The 22,090-nt window shown below is 41.3% G+C and overlaps 1 long non-coding RNA gene across 1 annotated transcript; it reads left to right on the top strand.

Annotated features, from left to right (window-relative positions):
* The first annotated feature begins 9,711 nt into the window (after positions 1 to 9,711).
* Positions 9,712 to 21,581, top strand: LOC122070588. Its single transcript, XR_006137860.1, has 2 exons — positions 9,712 to 10,024; positions 21,245 to 21,581. It is a non-coding gene; the product is annotated as an uncharacterized LOC122070588 (long non-coding RNA).
* Positions 21,582 to 22,090: the final 509 nt, after the last annotated feature.

The following is a 22,090-nucleotide window of genomic DNA, read 5'->3' as shown; positions in this document are numbered from 1 at the left end:
CGTAATACAAATGATGCAATGCATACTTCATATAGTTATATGATGCATATGAATCCATTTGCTACACTATTTTCCTATTTTCATTACTAAGTCCATCATTTTGTATTAGTGCTATGCAACGTAGGTGGCATCCCCTCCCCGGTACGTCGGGTTCTAGGGATACAAGCTTATTGTAAGTGAAAGTTTGTAGGTCCCAGAATCTTACACATTGATCACCCTGTATACCTCTAAAGGTAACCCCAACAGCCATGGTCCTAGAATTCTACACATCGGTCACCCATGCTGCATCCACCTCTATAGTACGTCATACTGTAGTTATGGTATTCTCAATAACATGTCACCCTTGGGATTAGTGAGTACCTAACTCCCTAATGGAAAGGGCTATAGTACCAGGCTCTGTGAATCCTAACCATATGTATTCTAAATACATCCATACCAATCCATAGCATCCAATTGTGACCATAACTATAATATTGACCTGTGAGCCCACGGTAGCAGAATCCTCCCTCAGCGACATCGTGCCTCAAATGTCAATGTTATAATCATTGCCACTCAACTATATCACTAACACATCCACAAAATTTTACACCCATGCCCTAATCCGATCTAATTTGAAACTATTGTGACAGGTCTCAGATCAGAGATCGAAAGTACGACTAAGTTTTGGCGCGTGGCTGTGCATTGCCGAAGGGGTAGAGGTGGCCCCACATGTTCATGCATTTCATGCCTGTCTAACTGGAGGGGATTCATACCTTCCAATCCTAGGCGGTAAGTGACCCAACTCCCCACACTTGATTTCTAGCATGCATTATAATTGCCAAAAAGCCTTGGGCATATCCAAGGGCAACCACCTATGCGAGACCAACCCTAGGACAACAAGCTGTCTTGACCACCAAAAACACCCATTGAAAGCAGCATGGGCATGAATGTGGTGCCTATTTCTGGTGGGTCCACAGGTTGCTGTCAAGGTTCTAATGCCTGTGGGTCCCATCACTCACATTGTAAATGGTTCCAGATGATCCCAAATCATCCTCCACACCTTCTCTTGATGTGAACACCTTATGGACCTAGATGTGTGGGTCCTTATGCCCCGAAACACATTTTAACTTGATTGGTTCAAAATGGGTCCAAACTAAATGGACCCTAAGACCCAACTTAAGTTATAAGTTGGGAAATGGGGATTCATTTCCTCATTTCCTTTGTTCCCAATGTAGGAGAGGAGAGAAAGGGGAGAGGAAGGAAGAAGAAGAGGGTTGGAGGCCTACCTTGGTGCCAGCTACCGCCTTGTTGCCGGAGGTAAGTACAACCTTCCATGCCACTCTCTCTCTCTTTATTTTGACCTAGACAAAGCTAGGTATGGATAGAATCTTGGTGAACACACCATGTTAAGGTCATAGGATGTGTGTTCTACCCTCCCGGTGTTGTTGTCGAGCTCGAACCAAGCCTGGTGAGCTCCGACAACATATAATTCCAAAAGACCAACTAGGGTTTTGATCGTTCAATCGACGTATCTCCCAAATGGCTCAGTGAAATTGGAATTTTTTTGGCTTAGAATGATGCTAGGAACATCCCTTACAAACTCTAAGGAACAAATCCCAACAATCGGGCCCGAGCCGAAAAGCTCCAAATTGTTGGACTGCCCTATACCTCCACCAGAAATAGTCCACCGGATCCACTGGGTCTGTTTTCGATGGCATATTTCCAGTGGACTTAGAGCCTTATGTGCTCTTTATCACTTCCACTGGAAATATGTCTGATATTTTCGGTGGAAATGCCCTGTTTTCGGTGGTTGTTTCCTGTGACAGTACTGTCACTTAGGGACAGTGTCTGTACATTTTGGGGGGTAACCTGTGTGGGTCCCTCCCGATGTTTCCAACCCATACTGATGTACGATTCCATTTGTGTCTAGGACAATGATGCGCACGTGTCCCAAAGTTATAATTGATTCGATTGATCGGTGGCCTTACTTGAACCCTAAACCAAACAAAGATAAAAAAGGTGAGGGATGGACTATGTTTATTTTTGGAATGTTTATCATTTGTTAAATTGCTCACATGCTTAGAATTATATGCTTAATTGAAATTGTCATTTTCCGATCATGATCTGAATTGTATGGAAATTGCCGTATGTATGTTGCATTCATGCATTGATTATGTGCATTAGAGTTAGTTGTAGTCGCGGGTTATACTTTGTGGCCAAGGTCTCGTTGGTCTTGTGTACCCCGGGACTGCATTTGGAAATGGGTATACTTTATGGCCGAGGTCTTGCCGATGTTACGTAGTCTATACTCGACTACTATTTGCATGCTAGATTAGGTAAACGATCTCGGGTTTCACTTTGTGGCCAAGGTCTCTCTGGTATCGTGTACCCGGGAGTGTATTTGGAGATGGGTTACACTTTGTGGTCGAGGTCTCTCCGGTATCATGTAATCCATACTAATTGTATCATTATGAAGACATGTAGTATATATGTGGTTAGGAATCACTTCCTATGTTACGCACCCTTGCCAAAAAAGGTTGAGGTGTTGGATAACCCATTGTGATATGTTTGATGAGCCTTTTTGAAGTGCCACTCCTGCAGTACGATGTGATTGTTACTGGAGGTGGGAACCTGTTCGACGTGGCCAATGTGTTACCGGTGCCATGACTGCTAGGAGGGAGTTATCAGGGGTTTTCTGGGTGACTCATGGACGCATATGGGGATCGATAGGCTTCTAATCATGGCTAGGGTTTGTATCGTTGCGTAGTCGATGTCGTTTTTGAGATGAGGGATACAACCTAATGCGCCATAGTAGTATTTACCAGACTTAGTTTATATTGTTAGGTGGATAATAAATAAATGAACTGTATCATGAACATCATGGACTATATGTTCAATTTTCACAATCATGCATCATAAATTATTATTGCTGTTGTTTTGCTTGGATGTGCTTGACCCCACCTCTCACTAAGTGAGTTGGAAAGCTCACCCCACGCATACACCCCTTTTTAGATGATGATGTAGTTACCATGGTGCCCATGGCGGGTGACCTAGTATCTTCTGGGTTGGAGTATGGTGTGAGCAACTGGTGGATGCCAGGAGCGGAGAAGTACGATCAAGACTATGCTTGCGATCATTGTGCTTACGCCGCACCGTGAGATTGTACATCACCTTTTGATACTTTTGGATATAGTTGTGGATGTGAATATTTTATTAAGATTATATTATATGTCATGGATGAATGTAACAGAATAACTCAGTTATTGCTATTATATTACCATTAGATATTTCCCCATTTTAATTGTAATTCCGCTACTATACTCTGATTCCACTGCTTATGTTGGTTTGTATTGTGAGATTGTGAAAATGTTAAGGTACTGCTGCCAGAGATCCTGGTACGTTTGTAAGACAGGTACATGACTTACTCACACCTCCGGCATTCCTATTGGTAAGTTGGGTCTGCCGGGATTGGGGTGTGACACAAAATCTCAATCACATCAATATCGGTAAAACCATGCCACATGTGTAATATTTATAATTTTATATAAAATACATCCAAAACAAGGATTTCACCACATTACACATGAGGACATAGAAATTAAAATGTGTAAACACTCCATAAAATAAATCAAACACCCACTCACCTCAATGCCCAATCACAATTATGATAGATTCCTTGATATCAACTTGTATCCTTGCCCAATGATATAGGTTTCTAAACAATAGTGTATTATCATGTTAATTATATTCATTGTCTAACATAACTCAGTATAGATGTCTATAATGAACCTATACACACTTAACAGTCTATGTATTAACCCAATTTAAAGCCTTGGAAAAGTCCCCAAACTACCCCTACCTATAGGGTCAATTTTAGGTAAATAGGTAAGAGGCATAATCCACAAAGGGTAGGGCATCAGTCAGCCAAATAGGGGCTGATAAGGCTTGAAAAACCTCCACTGGAAGGTGGGTTTCAAATCGACCGGCTGGCCACAGGAACCTCTGGTGGGTCAGTTTCTACATAATTTTCTGCTACCTTGCAGGCTGTCCCGCTGATTACTGTTGCTTGGGCTGCATATGGCCGAGGGCCAATGCCCATGGCAGCATTAGGAGGGTCTCACCTTGCCTCTAAGGTCATTATACAGTCCATAAAGCTACCAACTAAGTCCAATAATTTTTTACAAGGAAGAAATTAAATTTAGTAGTCTCAATTTCCCAAATCTGAAATCAGTTAAATTCTGTCTATACTTTTATGCAGAATTCTAACCATAAATACCCCTAATTCAGTTCCTGTTTACATGAATTTCATCCAAATACTTAAAAGCCCTAGTTCCTTTTCACATTTACTTCAAATTGAATCCCTGAACCCCTTTAAATTTTAGGTATTCAGCCACACAGACTGAATTCAGTCCATTGGGACTCAGTTGCAGTCCCTAATTCTATAAATTCTCTAACCCTAGCTAACTAGCCTTAATAACTCAACTGATTTCACCAAATTAAAAGGGCATTAGTACATTCCTAAGTGCAGGCAGCCCCAACCCAGCCCTCCTTTCTTCTTACTTCATCCTCTTCTTCTTCTTCTCCTCGTCTTCTTCCTTCTTCTTTGTTTCTTCTCCTCTCTGTTCCACCAAATTATGCATTAAACAATGAGATAATAGTAGCTAATTTAGGTTTTTAAGGTTCAGCCCAAAGGGTCCTTATGGCCTGTTTGGCTGAACCACCCTAATTCTTAAAACTAATTTTTAAGAACATAAAACTGATTAAAATTAAATTCCCATTGATGGACCCCACTAGTTGCTGACCTATTAGGTGGGATTTGATCAACACTAGGATCCCTACATAAAGGGTGAATGTGAGGATCAGAGGTATAGGGATGTGGGCCCCACAAAGGAAGATGTAGAATTTTCTACAGACATTACCACCGGTTGGCCAGTGGTAAGCTATGTGACTTGCTAGTGGCCTCAGTCCACTAGTAGCCATTTACCCTGGGTCCTCAGGTTTGAAGTGTGTGTCAACTTGGAACTCAAAGCAGACCTAGTTCCTTTACTCACTTGGCTCAATGTACGTAGGCCAATTTTAGGTGAACTATAGTCATTGTGTACACTTTACTGACTAAGTAAGCAGCCCAGCTGCCCCCAGTGCCTGCTATGACCAAGCACCTGAGGCCTGCAACTAAATTTTTATATGAGGTATCACTGCCCTTCAACCTACTGGGTGTGAGACCCAATCTATACCTTTTTGGCCAATTCCTTTCATTCTTGCCATGTGGAAACTACCAAATTACTACACCTTCAATGCATTATATGCTGGCCTAGAATGGACCAATCAGCTACCTTTAATGTCAGTTAGGGCCTGACACTTGGGCATTCAACTGCTTTTGATTCAGGGTGTTACATCATTCAGCTTACTAAACTGGGTTTGAACAAACAATCCTATTGATAGATGCAATTGGTGGATCAGATCCCATTGGTAGCTTTCAATGGTGGATGGATCAGCAACTTCAGAGGTCTGATGTTCTACCCCCCGATAGGTCTCACCGGTAGATCACTTAATCAACTATTGGCAATCTGAAGATAGCTTTCCGGATCAAATCCCAAGCACCTACCTATCTATGGCCATTTTTGGTCCTTCACTTTCATTTAAACCAAAGCGCTTTTTGGATCAAATCCCAGTCACTTTACCTTTCATTTAAATCTATCAGACCGCATTTCAGGTGGAATCGGGAGATCCGACCAAATCTTCGTTTGAAACCTTAAATTGTGGGTTTTCCACCCAAATTACTTATCGTAAATTCATTGAGCTTGATTCTTGGGTTGGTGGATGTGCATTGGGGTTCCACAAACATAAGGAGGTGTGTCCATTTGAACCCCAACCTCCAGTACTAGGTTTTAGCCCCAAATCCAATTGAAAACCCTTTTAGAATATGAAAATAAAGAGTGAGAGGTGGATATGGGACACTTACTTTTGGTGAGAAATGCAAATGGCAAGGACAAGTTCTTTGGTTCCCTCTTTCTTCTTCTTATCGTTTCTTTCCCTTCTTTCTCTCCCCCTTATAGTTTAAATCTCAAAACAACAAAATAAACCTTATCCCAACTTAATAAGGTCGACTACATGGATTCAAACATATGAACAATGGATTTGACAAATGAAAGATGAAAATGCAATATGAAAAACGAGAGGTGAAAGATGAAAAATGAAAGATGAAATATGAAAGTAGCAAAGTAAGAGGAAAGAGGAAAGAGGTTACAAGCCAACAAGTCAGGATAATCTCAGCCAAAAGCTCAATACCCTATACATAGGATAAGGCAACTAAGGCCTGTTTGCTTTGGCCTAGCCAAATGCCCAAACTCATTAATCTAATTGTTGGACCACATGGACCCACCATATTAACTCCATGTATGGGAAACATATCGAAAAGTATGACTGTGATACATCAGGTCCCACAATTAATAACCCAATTTGGACAGTACAAATCCACTTGTAGGTTGGTCAACTGGTAGACACTACTGTACTTTTTTTAACTGAATTTCTGTAGTGCCTTTACAAATTTGGGGAGGGGGTTCCCATAGGGGTTTGTGCACAAAAAATGGGGTATATCTATGATGCTTAAGTAGGGTAAAGCAACAAGAATAGTTTCCCTGCTATTGCTCCAGATATGGGTTTCTGGGGATTCAATCTCAACTGATATTTCTTGATTCTTTTGAAGAACCTTCTCAAAGTGGGAATGTGTCCCTATCGATCCATTGACTTCATTTTCATGTCATCCACATAGATGCCACATTCTTATTATAAACACTATAATCATTTAAATAGCATATCTGAAGGCCAACTTAGGGCCTTTTTAGACCTAGTCACGGATCAATCAACACTGACCATTTCGGCCTCTGATTACATGTTTTAATATCCTATTTACCACCTTGTATGCCTCCTCTCATATCAGGAGTGTTTCCATTACATGATCGATTTTCAAAACAAAATGTGTTATGTCTTCGTGTTGCACGATGTTGGGGTCTATCCCAGGCATGTCCTCATAGGACCAAGTGAAGAGGCAACGACTTCCATAAATTCCTTAAGGAGACTGATCATTCGTGTTGCTTCCTAATTGTTCAGGGTGGCACCAATTTTTTACTTCTTGAGGGCATTGTCTGTTCCTAAGTTAATGACCCAGGTATCCTCACGAATGGGTTGGGGGTTTTTTTTTTTTTTGCCTTGTTTTTTTAAGATCATCATCAGAAAAAGGAGGCAAATCATACTCGAAATCAGAGATCTCATTGATGTTCAAAGAATGAGTCACATACTCAACATACATGAACTCTGAATTTTCACTGAAAGGAAATACATGAACACAATCAACAACAGATGACTCAATAACAGACTCAATGACAGAATTAGTGCTTTCATTAGTGGTATTCAGAACAGTTGACTAAAGAGCATGAGTAAATTTGAAATTATCTCCAATGCTTATCTAGTTCAAAAGTGGTTCATTGGCTTGGTGAATAAGTAGGTGCAATAAGGGGCCTTCTTCTCCTTCGAGGATGGTCATGGTTACCTTTTCCATAGTACTATAGTCACTTTCTTTCACTTGAGGCCGCTTGGTCACAACGGTGAACTAGCTAACCGTGTGATCCTTGAAGCCAAACTTTATGAGAGATGAGTCTCGTCAAGACTGCTCAGCCCCTTTTTGATGAATTCCAATTTCTCTATCTGATCATTTGAAGCCATTCCCATTCCTTGATCACATCTTTGTCTACCACTTCAGGTCTGCAATTGGTTCTGGCACAATGTAAGCAAACTAGCATTCTTTTTGCTCTCCTTATCATAAGTTCTTCTTCCATTGAAAGGCCTAGGTTTGAGCTCGTGCAATTCCTGCGCACGCAGTCCCTATAGAAATGAGAAAATATGGTTCCTTAGATCATTGGGCAGATGTAAGCTCCAAATGAGTTTCACCTTCTTTTCTCACTCCCTTATTGCAAGGATCCGCCATTTCCTCAGGTTGGATCAGGGTAGTTGGACTGTGAGGGGATTCCTCATCTTCAATCATTGCTGCATTTTGGGAGCAGTCTCATCAAACCATGGCTCAACATTTCCATAGAATTAGAAATCCTCTCCTTCCTTCCCAAAGTATGTATTGAGGGTGGGGAAGTAATAAGTGACTATCCTTCAAGTCATCCTAAGCACCTTGTGACCTTTCTTTTGCTTTTAGTCTTCTTTCTTATTGTGGCCTTTTCCCCTCCTTCGTGATTGGGGAACGTATCCCAAACCATTTTTGCCCTTGCTTTTAACGATGTTGGAAACTTTTGACACACCTTAGTGATATTACCAAGTCCCACTCCCAGAAAGTATTGCATATTTTTAATCATGCGACTAACCAGAGGACTCCAAACAACCTCATACTTTGCTGGAATGTTTTTCTCAGTGGCTCCCTTGGTAAGAAAGCACGGGTTCCTTCGATCTCAAACCCAATGAGCTAGACTTCATTCTCCTATTCTTCCCATTTTTCAATGTTAGCCAAATTTGTTACTAGCTTAGGGTCCCCTGAAATGGTTATAACCTTCCCCTAGTGTATGAACTTCACCTTCTGGTGTAGGCTAGAAGATACTGCTTAGCCTGGTGTAACCATGGCCTTCCCAGAAGCATGTTGAAGGATGTTGGGATATATATTATGTGAAAATCAATATCAAACTTCATCAAACCAATCATTACTGCTTCCATGATAACCCCGAGGATTTCCCTTCTGGTGTTGTCATGAGCCCATACTGTTTGGTTTGACGGCCTCATCTCCTCCATATTTAAAAAAATGCTCGAGGCTAACCTCAAAGGTAGTACATTGAAAGCAGGCTCATTGTCAATCAGAACCTGTGGGATAATCTTGTCATGACATTCCACTATTATATCCAAAGCCCTATTGTGCTAGATTCCCTTTGCAGGTAGCTCGAAGTCTGAAAACATCAATGACTGCATTACATAAGTTGCCCCTACTCTCTGTGAGAGTTATGTCAGATCAATTTCAATAGGCACTTGCACTTTAGTGAGGGACTTGAGGACGGTTTCTTGGTGAGAGGGGGAAGCCATTAGTAGTCCCCAAATCGAGATGTTGGCCTGAACCTTTATGAGTTAAGCTAAGATAGGATTCTTTGGTTTTGATTAAGCCACTACTTTTTGCATTGGTTCTTCTCTACTCCACCACCACCAAGAACTTTTTCTTGAACTCTTTCCCTATAACACCCTGGAACTGGAAGTAGCTGAACGCCAGTGTTAGGACCTAGTTGGAACCAAGGCAATAGGCTATCCTACTGTGGACCAACATTTCTTGCAATCAGGGGAGAAATTTGGTAAATCCACTAGCCAAGTAGGGGGGATAAAATAGTTAAAAGATGTGGAACAAGTCCCAAACTTAGTGGAATTTGAAGCTCAAGGGTTAAGGCTGCTGGTGGACAAAAAATAAGGTCATTGGTAGGTTATCCAGCTGACAATCGGCCAGCTGGTTGTACCTATCAGAGGGCCTATCTATAGAATAATTTGGAATCTTTTATTATGGGGCCCATACTCTTCCACATCAGCACACCCTACTTACCTCACAAATAGGGCTCTAAATGCTGATTGAATACCATCTCTTAGATTAGCTGGGAGTGGGGTCCACAAGGAGTTATTACACATTATGGTTATTAATTTATTTTAGGCGTACAGTCACATAGACCCTAAAGTCCATTTGGTTGGACCCTATGTAAAAGGGAACTCAACCCTTTCTCTCTATTGCTGCTCTACGTTCGTAGGTAGGAAGAAAAGAAAGGAAGAAAAGAAGAAGAAGAAGGAGAAGGAAGAGGAAGAAGAAGGAAGGGGGGTTGGTTTGGGCTATAGCTGTCCCTATTGCTGCCAGGAGGCTGCTTCCCTACCAAGAAGATGTTGCTGCCATTTCTCATTTTCTACCAGAGAAGATCCAAAGGGCTGCTAAGGTTGCTGCCTCTATTGGGAAGGTGCTTGAGAGCTGGACAGCTGCACTAGGACACCCATTGCTACACCTGCAAGTCCCAAGAAATGAGAGGAGGTAAAATTCCTTAACTAACCCTATGAATTTGTAGAGTTAGAATTCGACCAGTAGGTTAGGGTTAGAGTAGAGTTGAATCAGTGAAGGGGAATTAGTTGTGGTGACTCAATTCAGCTCCCTACAACTACAACCCTAATTTTGGGACCCAGATTGGAATACAATTGGTTGTACAACTATCCCAGGAAGCCTAAACCATAGGGCTTTTGCCAATTAAGCAAAATTAATTTTAATTGGAAGTGGGATAAAGTCATATACATCCCCAACTTGGTTCAGGAATGGGTAGAAAATATAGCTGGGTCACCCAGGTAGGGAAATTGGAACCCAATTGACTCTGTACCCAGTAAAAGAACCCAAATTAGATCTAGGTAAGAGTTTCTATAAATTTAATAAACCCAATTAAATGTGATTGGGTGATGAATTAAGTGGGATAGATCCTTGTTTGCTCATTTTGATAGGAATCCCAGCTAATTCCCAGAAAACCTTATTAGGACTCAATTAACTGAAATAGGGTTTGGGAGAATTGGATTGTAATTGGCCAATTAAGCACCTTACCCATATTACGTATCATAAAAGGGGATAGCGGAGTGAAATTGGAGGCCTAGAACTTGGGAATTTGTCCCGAAAGATTCTGTCCATAGATGGGCAGAATTTTGGTTTTTGCAGGCCTTGTCTGGTAGGTTGCTGTGGCCAACTGGTGGACCCAAGCCAGAACCACCAGTGGGAGTCTAAAAACACTGTTGGGATTCCCCAGTATTGCTAAGTGACTCCTACTATCTCGAACATGTGTAACAAGCTTCGAGACAGACTTAATTGGTTTAGAAGGGAGATAATCTAGAAAGGAATGAAAGAAGAGAGAGAATGTCTATATGAGCCCTAGCTATGTGGGAAATCCTACTCAGTTAACCAAAAAGCTTTGGAAATTATATACCACCTTAATATTGGTATTAGGAGACCAAAATACAGTAACTTGGTCCTGTTAGGCAGAAATGAGACTTATAGCTGTGTGGGTCAATTAGTGATCTGCATATGATTTTGGGAGCCAAGTTGGTTAATTGGGTTAGTTGGCTGAGAGAGGTACTATGAGGGTAATAGCTAGAGCTCGACCTTCAGTTATGGGATTTTTCAAGGATTTTGGGATTCGATTTGCTGATCTAATTGGCCAATATGGGGATTGGGGATCATAAAGAAATTTTGGAGTCACCACCTAGGGTTAAGGGCCTAGGACCTGATGGAGGGCTCAATCCCTAAGGTAAGGGCCCAGAAGTTGGTCTGGACCAGAGAATGGGGTACATGCCAAGTTATGGAGTTAGGAAGGTGTTAGGTACCCACTCCACCCAGTATAATCGGTCTTCCTAGAGACGCTTAGCAACGAACATTTTTCGCTATATCCCTATACCGCATGCATAACTAAATTATTTAATATATACATTACCACAATATAAATAGAGGGTCTATATCTTGTTGACTAAGTAGGAAATCATACTTAAGCTTGACCCCTGTTTTGGGTCAAAGGGATAGGCCCCTACTGAAATGAATGTGGATCGTCTCTCAAGTTCTCCCAGCTCAAGAGAAAGTGGTCTCGACCACCGGCTTTCTCTCTCCTTAAATTTTGACATTCTTGTAATCCTTTTTTTTTCCTCTAGATATTAGGACAAAGGTTTGGCTTGTGAAGGCTGGTTCTCAGGCTAAACCTTCGGCTCAGGTTCAGATTGCAGAGGCTAGTTCTTTGACTAAGGCTTTGGCAGAGAAGTTTTTCTTGCAAAGGCTAGTTCTTGTACTAAGAATTCAGGAGAGGTTAGGTTTGCAAAGGCTAGTTCTTGGACTAAGACTTCGGCAGAGGTTAGGCTTGCAAAGGCTAGCAAGGGACTAGGATTGTTACAAGGAGAAAGACTAACAAGAGACTAGGCTTGCAAGGGGGAAGCTAACAAGTGGGCTTACTCACCAAAAGGGAGGGGATAGGTAGACCTATCATGATTGTTTTGGGAAGGGTGAATAGTGGGTTATTTATAGTTTTTTGGACTTCAAGGAGGGAATTTTGTGGCCTTGCCAATTTTGGACACTTTTCAGGTGGGACTTGTTCGTGGGGCCTCGGGGCTCATTGGCTGCCAATTTTTTTGTGGAGCTATGGGTCTCGTAGTCCTAAGAAGTTTTTGTGCTGGGCCATAGAGCTCGTAGTCCTAAAAAGTTTTTTTGAGGGTTATAATGGAATATTCTAGGAATATCCTAGATTCTGATCAGACTATCTGTAGGGGTTTTGACTTCTAGAGATGATTGTGAGAGATTTGATGGTCCTATTTTGGAGTACCATATATCGTTGGAATCACCTATCTGTATAGCTACTTGGACTTGATTCCTCAGTATATGCTATACCATAATTGGACCCCCCTTCTCTTCAAAAATATTGGTTTAGATTTAGGGTTTCTAGGTTCAGTGCGAGGGTGGTTTTTTTGAGTCTGGATTACTTCAGAAAGTCAAATTTTATGTCAATTGAAATCAAAGGTCACTTCCACAATCCATGAATCATTGTAGCTAGGGGAGGGTGACAAAATTGGGTGTCTGCAGATGTTGGTCTAGGATCAGTGGCTCTGCTCAACAGTTGGTTTGGATTTCAGAGAGGGATTTAAACATGATCTTGGAAAGTGGAGCTGTCCTTGGATAGTAAAAGACTAAAACTGACTTTGAATATTAAATTGCTAAAAATTAGGAACCTAAGATACTCAACGAGGATACGTGTTGACATGAATCTAGCAAAAGGACGTTAGCTTCAGGTATCATGGTGTTACACTCGTGCCCTAACCTGGTAAAATTTGAACTTTTATGATAGGTTTCGGGACGGAAGTAAAGAGTACCAATTGGTTTTGGCTTGCGGCAGCCCATTGAAAAAAGGGGAAGAACGACCCTACTTTCCCATGCATTTCATGCCTGTCAAACTGGAGGGAATTGATACCTTTCGACCCCAAACAGTATGTGAATTCACACCTCCCCACTCGAGTCCTGGCATATATTAGAAATTTTCATAAGACCATGTATGCATCTTAGGGAAATCTTCTTTTGCTGCTGTTCCACTGAATTTGCAGCAGCAAATAGGTGAAACAGTGATGGCTCCTTTGCCTTATGATTCTGCCAAAGGGTCCTTAGGGCCCGTTTGGCTTAAACACACCAAAAATTACTTTCTAAAATTAATTTTTAGAAACATGGAACTAAATATAATTAAAATTAAATTCTTTTTGATAGACCCCTCCAAATACTGACCTATTAGGTTGGATTTGGTCAGCATTAGGACCTCTACATAGTGGGTAAGTGTGAGGCTCATGGGTGTAGGCATGTGGGCCCCACATAGGAAAAACACTTTTCTAGCATTCTGCCAGTCGGGTAACCTGCCGGTATGCCCATTTTAGCTCATCCGCTGTCCTAAGTTTTGGGTTCTTAAGTCCACCAAGTGTAGGACTGGTCTCACCCCTTTTGTGGCCATTTGTACTCCTTCCCTTGGATCTATGGGTCAGCCTAATTCTCTCTTTTGCTTCGGTATTACTTAGATCCATAGCAATACAACCTACTTCATGTTATGAGTTGGGCCATACCCTTGGACTTAGTTGCTTCAAATTTCAGGGTGTTATGATTCCCCTCTCCTTACAAAAATTTCTTCCTCGAAATTTGTGGAGTTGCTCATCTTTGAGGACCAATTTCTCACTCTAGTAGTAGCAACTTATAAGTGATATTATTTTTGTATTGGCTTATATTCATTTTCAGGATTCCAACTACCTGACTAATCAGTACCTTGAGCCAATCAGAAAGCATTCTCGTTCATACTCAATAAACTCCCATTACATTGATTCAACCACTCTTATCCATTGAGTTGCAACATCGAATTTCCACAGTGTTGCTAACATGGCCACATATCTTAGTGGTATTGGCTGATCTTAGCAACAACACATCTATTGGTCATATTGGTCCCTTATCCATTCATATCCTTAGTTCCTCAAGAACTACAAAATCAGCATACCACTCTACTTCTCACTTTCCAATATCAATCCTGTTATATCTTTGCGCATACAAATATTATTTCTATCTTGCCCATGTATCTTTACCAGGTTACTCAGATCTGACCTCTGTGAAGATCTACAGAGTCCTACAATTTTATACTAATTCTAAATTAGCTGATCAATAGTTTCACTCTCTTCACTATATGAAAACCATACTTGTGGATTCCATTTCCATATCATTTCTCCTAAGTCAAACCATTAATTATATTATAGTATATTCCCTTTTTTTTTTCTTACTGTTATTTTATAGTTTCTACCAAATACTCAAGATAGTATCCCATCATTTACTTGGCTTCACAATTTTTGGGCTTCTGACTTTATGCAATCAAACTTCCATACCTCCATTCACACTGCTTGACCTCACACTAAATTCAAGCATGCTAAGTATTCTCATTATTCCACCAAAGGTCCTATTATCCACAGTTTACTTTTAATTTAAAAATTTAAATCTTCACAATTGTAGATATCATATTTTACTTTTTTGTTATTTTTTATTTTATGCTTTCTTTACATACTCAGACATATATTAATTGATTACACAATCCATATTCTCAATGGTCCATAGTGTTTCCTCACATTCTTACCTCATAAATTGTTTTCTTTATTGTTACATCACCCATACAACTTGATCTCAGGTCTACGCACTTGGATCTATTATCATTCTCACTATTCCACATTCTCGATACTAAGCTTATCATTCCAATCAAGTATTGCTACTGATCAACCTCGGATTCATTGGGTGGCACAATATTTTACATTCTCACTTCTTTACAATGAGAACACTTGTACTACTTCATCTGCCTTTTTGGTACTTACATTCGAGGTCGCCGTTGATTAGCATTCATGATCAACCCTAATTGCAGATGAACTCATCCTTGCCTTTTTCACAACTCAAGGACAGTCATGAAGTAAAGGGTATTTTATGATATTATTTATGCAGTGTCAATTGGAATTAATGTATTGTGATATTGACACCATTCTATTTTTTCTTTTTTATTTCTAGAATTTTACACACATGGTGTAACTTTCATGTTTCGGTCAATGTGAAGTCCAAGTATGCTTCAACCCTTGCCCAACATTTTCTTAGTCTAAGGTGCCGACATCACTACCTTTTTAGCCTTCTTCACCTTGCTTTCTTGAGTAATGTTGCACTCAAATGTAAGCCACACTAATTATACTAACTGTAAGCGCGCAATGTTAGCTGTAGCTATGGGTCGAACTCAGGGAGGTCGAGTGCTTAATTAACACACTTCCAGATTAGGCAGAGTGAAAGTATCAAGAAAGTACTAATTTAACTAAGTATGCAAGATAATTCTAACAATTAAAGTGTCAAACTAAACTAGTGCAATTGAGTTTAACTAACCAATGGAGAAAAATGGAATAAAATTAATGGGGAAGGTTCATTCAGGATTGGGATTCACCATGGGAATAAGTTGAATTAACAATAGGCATGGGGATATATTACACATAGTATGATCTAGATCTATGGAAGATGCAACAATGGCTAACATACCCTATGAGTTAGGGGTGAAAGTTTGGCCTTGACAACCCGAACTCACCCTAACCGGCCCTGAGCCAAAACAAGGCTTGGCCAAGTTTTTGGACCTTGAGGGTGGGTTAGGGTTGAAAAATCCCAACCCTGAGTTAGGGTAGGGTTGGGCCCAGGTTGAGTTCTAGGCCCAGCCCAACCCAACCCTGAGTTTTAACCCCGAGTCCTTGATTATATGATATGTGATATATATACTCCTTTTACATCGTTAGTTGTACATATTATTATAATATATACACATTGTAACATATGTTATAGTATAATTAATTATAATGTTCCATGCACACACCACTCACATTTTTTACTTTAAAAAACCCAATACAATACTATAAAGTATAAACTCATCAGTCATCACCCACTTTTGATTTAAAAAAAATCTGTTGGAATAATGTCTTGGCATTAGATGTATGTAATAACCCGACCCAACCTAGCTTGCCCTGAGGGCGGTTTAGGGTTTAATTTTTCCAAGCTCTGGCAGGGTTGGGCTGGTCTCGGGCCCAATTAAAGGGATACATAGTTGGGCTTGGGTTTTAAGAAACCTAGCCCAACCCGACCCTGTTTCACCCTTATTATGAGTAGCATCATTCCATATGCAATATTAAGCTAAACATCATAAATCCTAATTAGTGTCACTATGGCACGAAGGCTATCATGTATATAGTTTTATTTGATGACATACACAATGCGACGTTCAACCGTAGTAAGTCTAACTAGGTGCATATCCATTTGTCAATAGGGGTTAGGATCAAGGGATGGTCGAGTTGATATACAACCACCCTCTATAGTATTGCCTGATCACAAAATTTTCTTTAAGTCATCCTTCTGATTAAGGTCCATCTTAGAGAAAAATGAATGATCACATTAGCATTGCAAGTGGGGTTGATTCGAAGTGAAGAAATTCTGAGTTCATGCCACGATGATCTATATGGAAGGGCAGTTTTGTTGATGCATTCTGATGCATTCCTATTGAGAATGCAGAAGAAAAGAGATATTCTTTTGAATAGGAAAATTTGGTCACGTAGATCTTCTATTTAGCTGGAATTTGTTTATTGCTCCGTCCTTGACCCCTGGATGCCAAAGGCGTCCTTGGTTCCTATGGGGGGGAGATGATGGGGTCGGTCTATGGATTTCCTTTCTTTTGTCACATTTCACTCAATGGGTTGAAGGGATATAGTGCATCAAGTTGTTCGTAAGGGCCAATCCCTTATTTCATTTCTGGGTTCCCTTAGCATTTCCATGGATCGGAAGAACCTGTTCCTATTCAGATGGAACCTATTTCTCATTGCGCCTTTGTCGCTTTGCTTCGGGTTAACAAAGATCTGTACCCTCTCCCTCTAGTACAAAGCTTTTCCTTTTACTAAGAACCCTTCGAACAAGTGACCCCTGTAGACACCCAGTTTTGTCACCCTCCCCCGGCTAGGATGACTTACAAATCTCAGATGTGACTTCTCGCTTTCGATTGATAGAGATGATATTTGACTGAGGTAACCCAACCTAGAAACATTCCATACTCACCCAAAAATCCCAAAATTCCCGTACGAGGGAAAAGAAGGGTCCAATTATGACTTTTTATATACAAAGGAATTCAGTCCAAGGTGACCATACAGATGTATAGTACTCGAAATCACGATTCCTATGATATATGGTACATTAAAATCAGACGATCAAATCTCCCGTAATCATTTCCAGAAGTTACTCCATGAGAGCCTAAACCCCGCCCATGCAAGCCTCCATACCTTGCCTTGAGTGCCCAAACCCCGCCCATACAAGCCCCCACACCTTGCTTTGAGTACCCAAACCCCGCCCATACAAGCCACCACACCTTGCCTTTAGTGCCCAAACCTTGCCCATGTAAGCCCCCAAACCTTGCCTTGAGTACCCAAACCTCGCCCATGCAAGCCCCCACACTTTGCCTTGAGCACCCAAACCCCTCCCACACATGCACCAACCTTGCCCAACATTGCACGTCCTCATGCACACAATTTGGCTTTGCTAGCCCCGTGAACCCTGGCACCCCCGCTAGAGTCTCGGTGACCCCTATCAAAACCCTATGTGCACCTGACTAGACTCCTGAGGCCCTAGTGCCTTTGGTGCCCCCGCTAGAGCCTTGGCGCCCCCATCGAAGCCCTAGCACCCCAGTCGAGCCCCGGTGCCCCTGTCGGAGCCCCAACACCCCCATCGAAGCCCCAATGCCCCTTCTAGAGCCCAATGCCCCTATCAAAGCCCCAACACCCCTGCTGGAGCCCTGGTGCCCCCACTGGAGGCTTGACGCCCCTGTTGAGCCCCGAAGCCCTCGTCAAGCCCCGACACCCCCACTAGTGATCGAAATCCTCATTCCGATGACCAAATTTGTGAAGAGATTCTTTTTTCACCTGCTTGTGTACTCCACATTGCCCCGCTAGTGTGCCCTACACCACAACCTCCCATTGGACCAAAAATTCATATTTTCATCTCATTGGCCCAAGAAAGTATCTCTACACCTCATTGGCCCAAGAAATTCACCCTTCACCCCATTGGTCCAAAAATTCACTTTGTTACCCTATTGGTTTAGAAAAATCACTTTTTAAACCCATTAGCCAAGGAAATTCCCCTTTCCTCCCCATTGGTCCAAAAAATCTATAAATAGCCCCTCCCTTTGGTTTTACACACTTAAGCCTCCTAGTGAGCACCCCTTGTAGAGAAGCTCTGCCTTCTTTCCTCCCCCTCCCCCCTTGAGGTTCTTCAGGTCTTTAGAAAGATCTTCAAAGTGTTATTTGGGCCTTCGAAGTTCTTTAATCATCTACTTTTTTTGAGTAAGCATTTTGTGCAGGAGAAACTTTGCCTTAGTCTTCCCCACCTTTGAGGTTCTTCAAGTCTTCGAAGCTATCTTCATAGTTTCAAAGTGTTCTTTGGGCCTTCAAAGTTTCTCAATTATTTAAGTTTTTTCAAACCCTCTTATAGCCAATTCCTAGCAGAAGCTCTGCCAGAGTGCCACCTCAGCCTAGCCCTCCCATAGCATATCCCCAACAGAAGCTTTGCTGGAGTGCTACCTCAGCCTAGCCTTCCCATAGCCTATTCCTAGCGGAAGCTCTATCGGAGTGCCACCTCAGCCTAACCCTTCCATAGCCTATCCCCAATAGAAGCTCTGTCGGAGTGCCACCTTAGCTAGAATCCAGAAGTAGGCTATCCCTAGTGGAAGCTTTGCCGAATTGACACCTCAGCCTAAGCCCAGAAGTAGCCTTCCCTATTTGAAGCTCTATCGGAATTCAAACCCGAAAGTAATCATTCCTAGCTAGAACTATGTCCAAATATTACCACAGTTAGCATTTCTCGAAAAAGGAAGTTGGAGGTCAAGATCATCTTTCCCTGAGTCGGGAGAATCCATAAGAAAGTTTGTGTGATACCCTACCTTCTAAGCCTGGTCTGATTTCTCGGTTGGTTCGATTTGGTCTTGCAAGACCTAAACCCGAGCGAGCTGAGGTGAGTACCTTATGAAACATGATGGCAAGGGTGACTCTGAACTCAGGTTGGTCAGATGAGTTGGAGTCAGTACCTAGTGAGGTCTGTGTGCCCAAGCCGTGCACTTGTACGTATCACCAGGTCATATAATATAATAAAGGTATGTAACCATATTTTATACCAAGTACACATGTTGATCAATTACCGAGAGTGAAATACGTGTCGGGGCCAAGCCTTATAAAAAATCCCACTTTTTCGGCTAAGTTTTGGCTAATTGGTGGGTGGTCATGGGTGGGTCGGACCCACCAGTGTGACCTACCACTCTAATATTTAGATATTTTGACCCAACTATAAATAACATTTATTACCTTTCTTTCATCCTCATTTATTGTTTTACTCGGTGGGCGAGAAAAGTAGAGAAGAGAGAAAAAGAAGAAAGAGGAGAGAGGAAGAAAGAAGAAAAAGGGGAAGAGGATGATTATTGTGCATCACCGAGGTTAGATCTCTTGAATCCAACGTTGGAAATGTGACCCTCATCTTAAGATCTACTTTTTAGGTGAGTAAAGACGGTATTTCTTAAACCCTCATAAAACACTAAGTGAAATCCTATGATTTTGGGTACAAATCCTTTATATCTTGTTATCTCTCTTGGGAATGGGAATGTAAGGTTTAATAAAGGACCTACATGTTGTTTATGAAGGATTTTGAGGAAGAACTTGCAAGATTTGTGAAGCATTTATTGATCTCTTAAGCTAAAGAGAAGATTTGAGGTTTTGAAGTGTTCTTGAGCAAGGAGGTAAAACCCTAGTTTGGAACTTTGAATCAATCATAGATCTATGTTGGAATCATGATGTGTGACCTTAGATTTATGGAAAATGAGGTCAAATCAACCCCTTTTAGTTTTCCCAAGGTGGAATGGTGAATGGAAAAGAACATCAAAAAAATCTCGATTCTGAGTGGTGGGTGCCTAAAAATGGTAGGACCCACCAATCCGGATCCCACCTGTCCTAGTTGAGCTATTCGTTAGATCGACGAGCAAGATCGGTGGGCACCTGGCCCACCACTCCTATCTCGTCGGTCCAGGTAGAGTTGCTAGCTCAATCGATGAGTAAGACCAGTGGGTAAGACCGGTGGGCACCTGGCCCGTCACTCCAAGCCTGCCACTCCAAGTAGAGCCTTTGGGTCTAGTGAGAAGCAAGGACTGGTGGGTACCTTACCCGTCGGTTGACCTACCAATCTAACTTCTTGGGTTTCAATTGGGCCCAAATTTGTTGGGTAACCTTCTCTAGTGATTATAAACACATTGGGATCATCATACCTCATTGGTTATGAGCATAAAGTAGAGATATACTAAACCTAACTCTTTTTATGATAGGTTGTAGTAGAAACTAGCGTCATCGCACGTCGGATCTTCCGTACCAAGGGTGATCTTTGTACACAATTAGGTAAGTGGGAAGAGGACATTGACTTTATTTTGGAGTGTTTTTACATTATTCCATTTTGGTTGTAGACTAGCCATGTCATCATTTCATTATTGTGTGTAGACTAGTCATCCACATGTGCCATTGTATGCATTGACGTGTGCATTATGAAATTCATTATGACTTGACATGTTGTTATATTCAACTATTAAATGCTTATTCTTGCTTTAAGATATGAGATGGATGACTTTAAACTATTGAATATGCTGCATTGCTAGACTAGATGTCGTAGTCAGCTTGGACACGAATGCATTGATGGCCCATGGAATGGGACGCGGTGGCACTATGTAGTCGTACTATCTCATGTAGGAGCATACAGTTAGGAATGACATATCCTTGTGCTATGACCCTTCCCAGCAGGGGTTTAGGTGTTGGGTATATCACTGGGGGGAAGCCCGAGGTTGTGTACCAATAGTGGCTGCTAAATTTACGCTCATCTGATTATTAGGATTGTCAGTAACTTTAGTGATATAACAAGAGAGCCAATCCTATTGCTTATAATTTAATGCAGGGTAAGACCCATTTTACTGTGGTTGTGAATAGCACATAACCTATGACTTAGAATTGTTGTCTAGGTAGACTAAGATAATAAAATGAACTGCATGCATATAGGTTCATTTGTAATGTGTATGCTTGCTTGGTCTTTCTTTTCACTTGCTGGACTAGTGAGCTCATCCCACGTGCTCACCATTTTTAATTGATCTTACAGGTTATCCGACTGAAGAGCTAGAGCTTGGGCCCACTGTGGAGTTTCCAGTTGAAAACAAGTGGATCTCTAAAGATCTGGCCAAGGGGCCGAGTGCCCATGCAATAGCTATGTTGCAGGTCAACAACATTAATACCATACTGGGATTCTTTTTGATTATTTTAAAATATTACCCCTCTTGTGCTCTAGATGTTTAAATTATATTTCTTGTGTATATATCAGGCCTGTGGGCCCACATATAAATGTATTATGTAATCCAATTTGGATATCAAGGGTATTGGGATATTTATAGGTAAATATATGTAAGACTTCCGCTGAAATACCAAAATTGCTTTGTTTAGTGTGTGTATACTGTGCTATGGTTACTATATCAGATGATCCTGGCAAGTTTTGGGTTAACAGGTGTTAACTCATTCCCGGTCTGATTCTGTGTGAACGAGGTGTGACAGTTTGTGCCAGCATTAATCAGGGGGTCTACCCTCTTGACCCAAAACAGGGGTCAAGCTCTGGTATAATTTCTCAATCTAATTAGCATAATGTAGACTTTATATTGACCTTGTTCTAGTGTATATAATGATTTAAATTCAGTCAATATATATATGTGTGATAACTTAGCCCTGCATACGGAATAGGAATAATTGTAGAAAATGTTCATTCTTAAGCATCTAGTAGAAAAACTGGTTAAACCAAGTAGATTATGTGCCTAACACCTTTCCAACTCTACAACTTGACATGTAACCTAAATCTCTAGACCAGACCAACTTTCGAACCCTTTTCTCAGGAATCGGCCCTATCCCTGGGTCCTACGCCCATAATCCTAGGCGGTGACTCAAAATCCTTTTGTATGAA

This window comes from Macadamia integrifolia, unplaced genomic scaffold (assembly GCF_013358625.1).
Source record: "Macadamia integrifolia cultivar HAES 741 unplaced genomic scaffold, SCU_Mint_v3 scaffold951, whole genome shotgun sequence".
NCBI classification, from domain to species: Eukaryota; Viridiplantae; Streptophyta; class Magnoliopsida; order Proteales; family Proteaceae; genus Macadamia; species Macadamia integrifolia.
The sequence above is the reverse complement of the archived record's forward strand: the minus strand, read 5'-3'. Positions and strand labels throughout refer to the sequence as shown.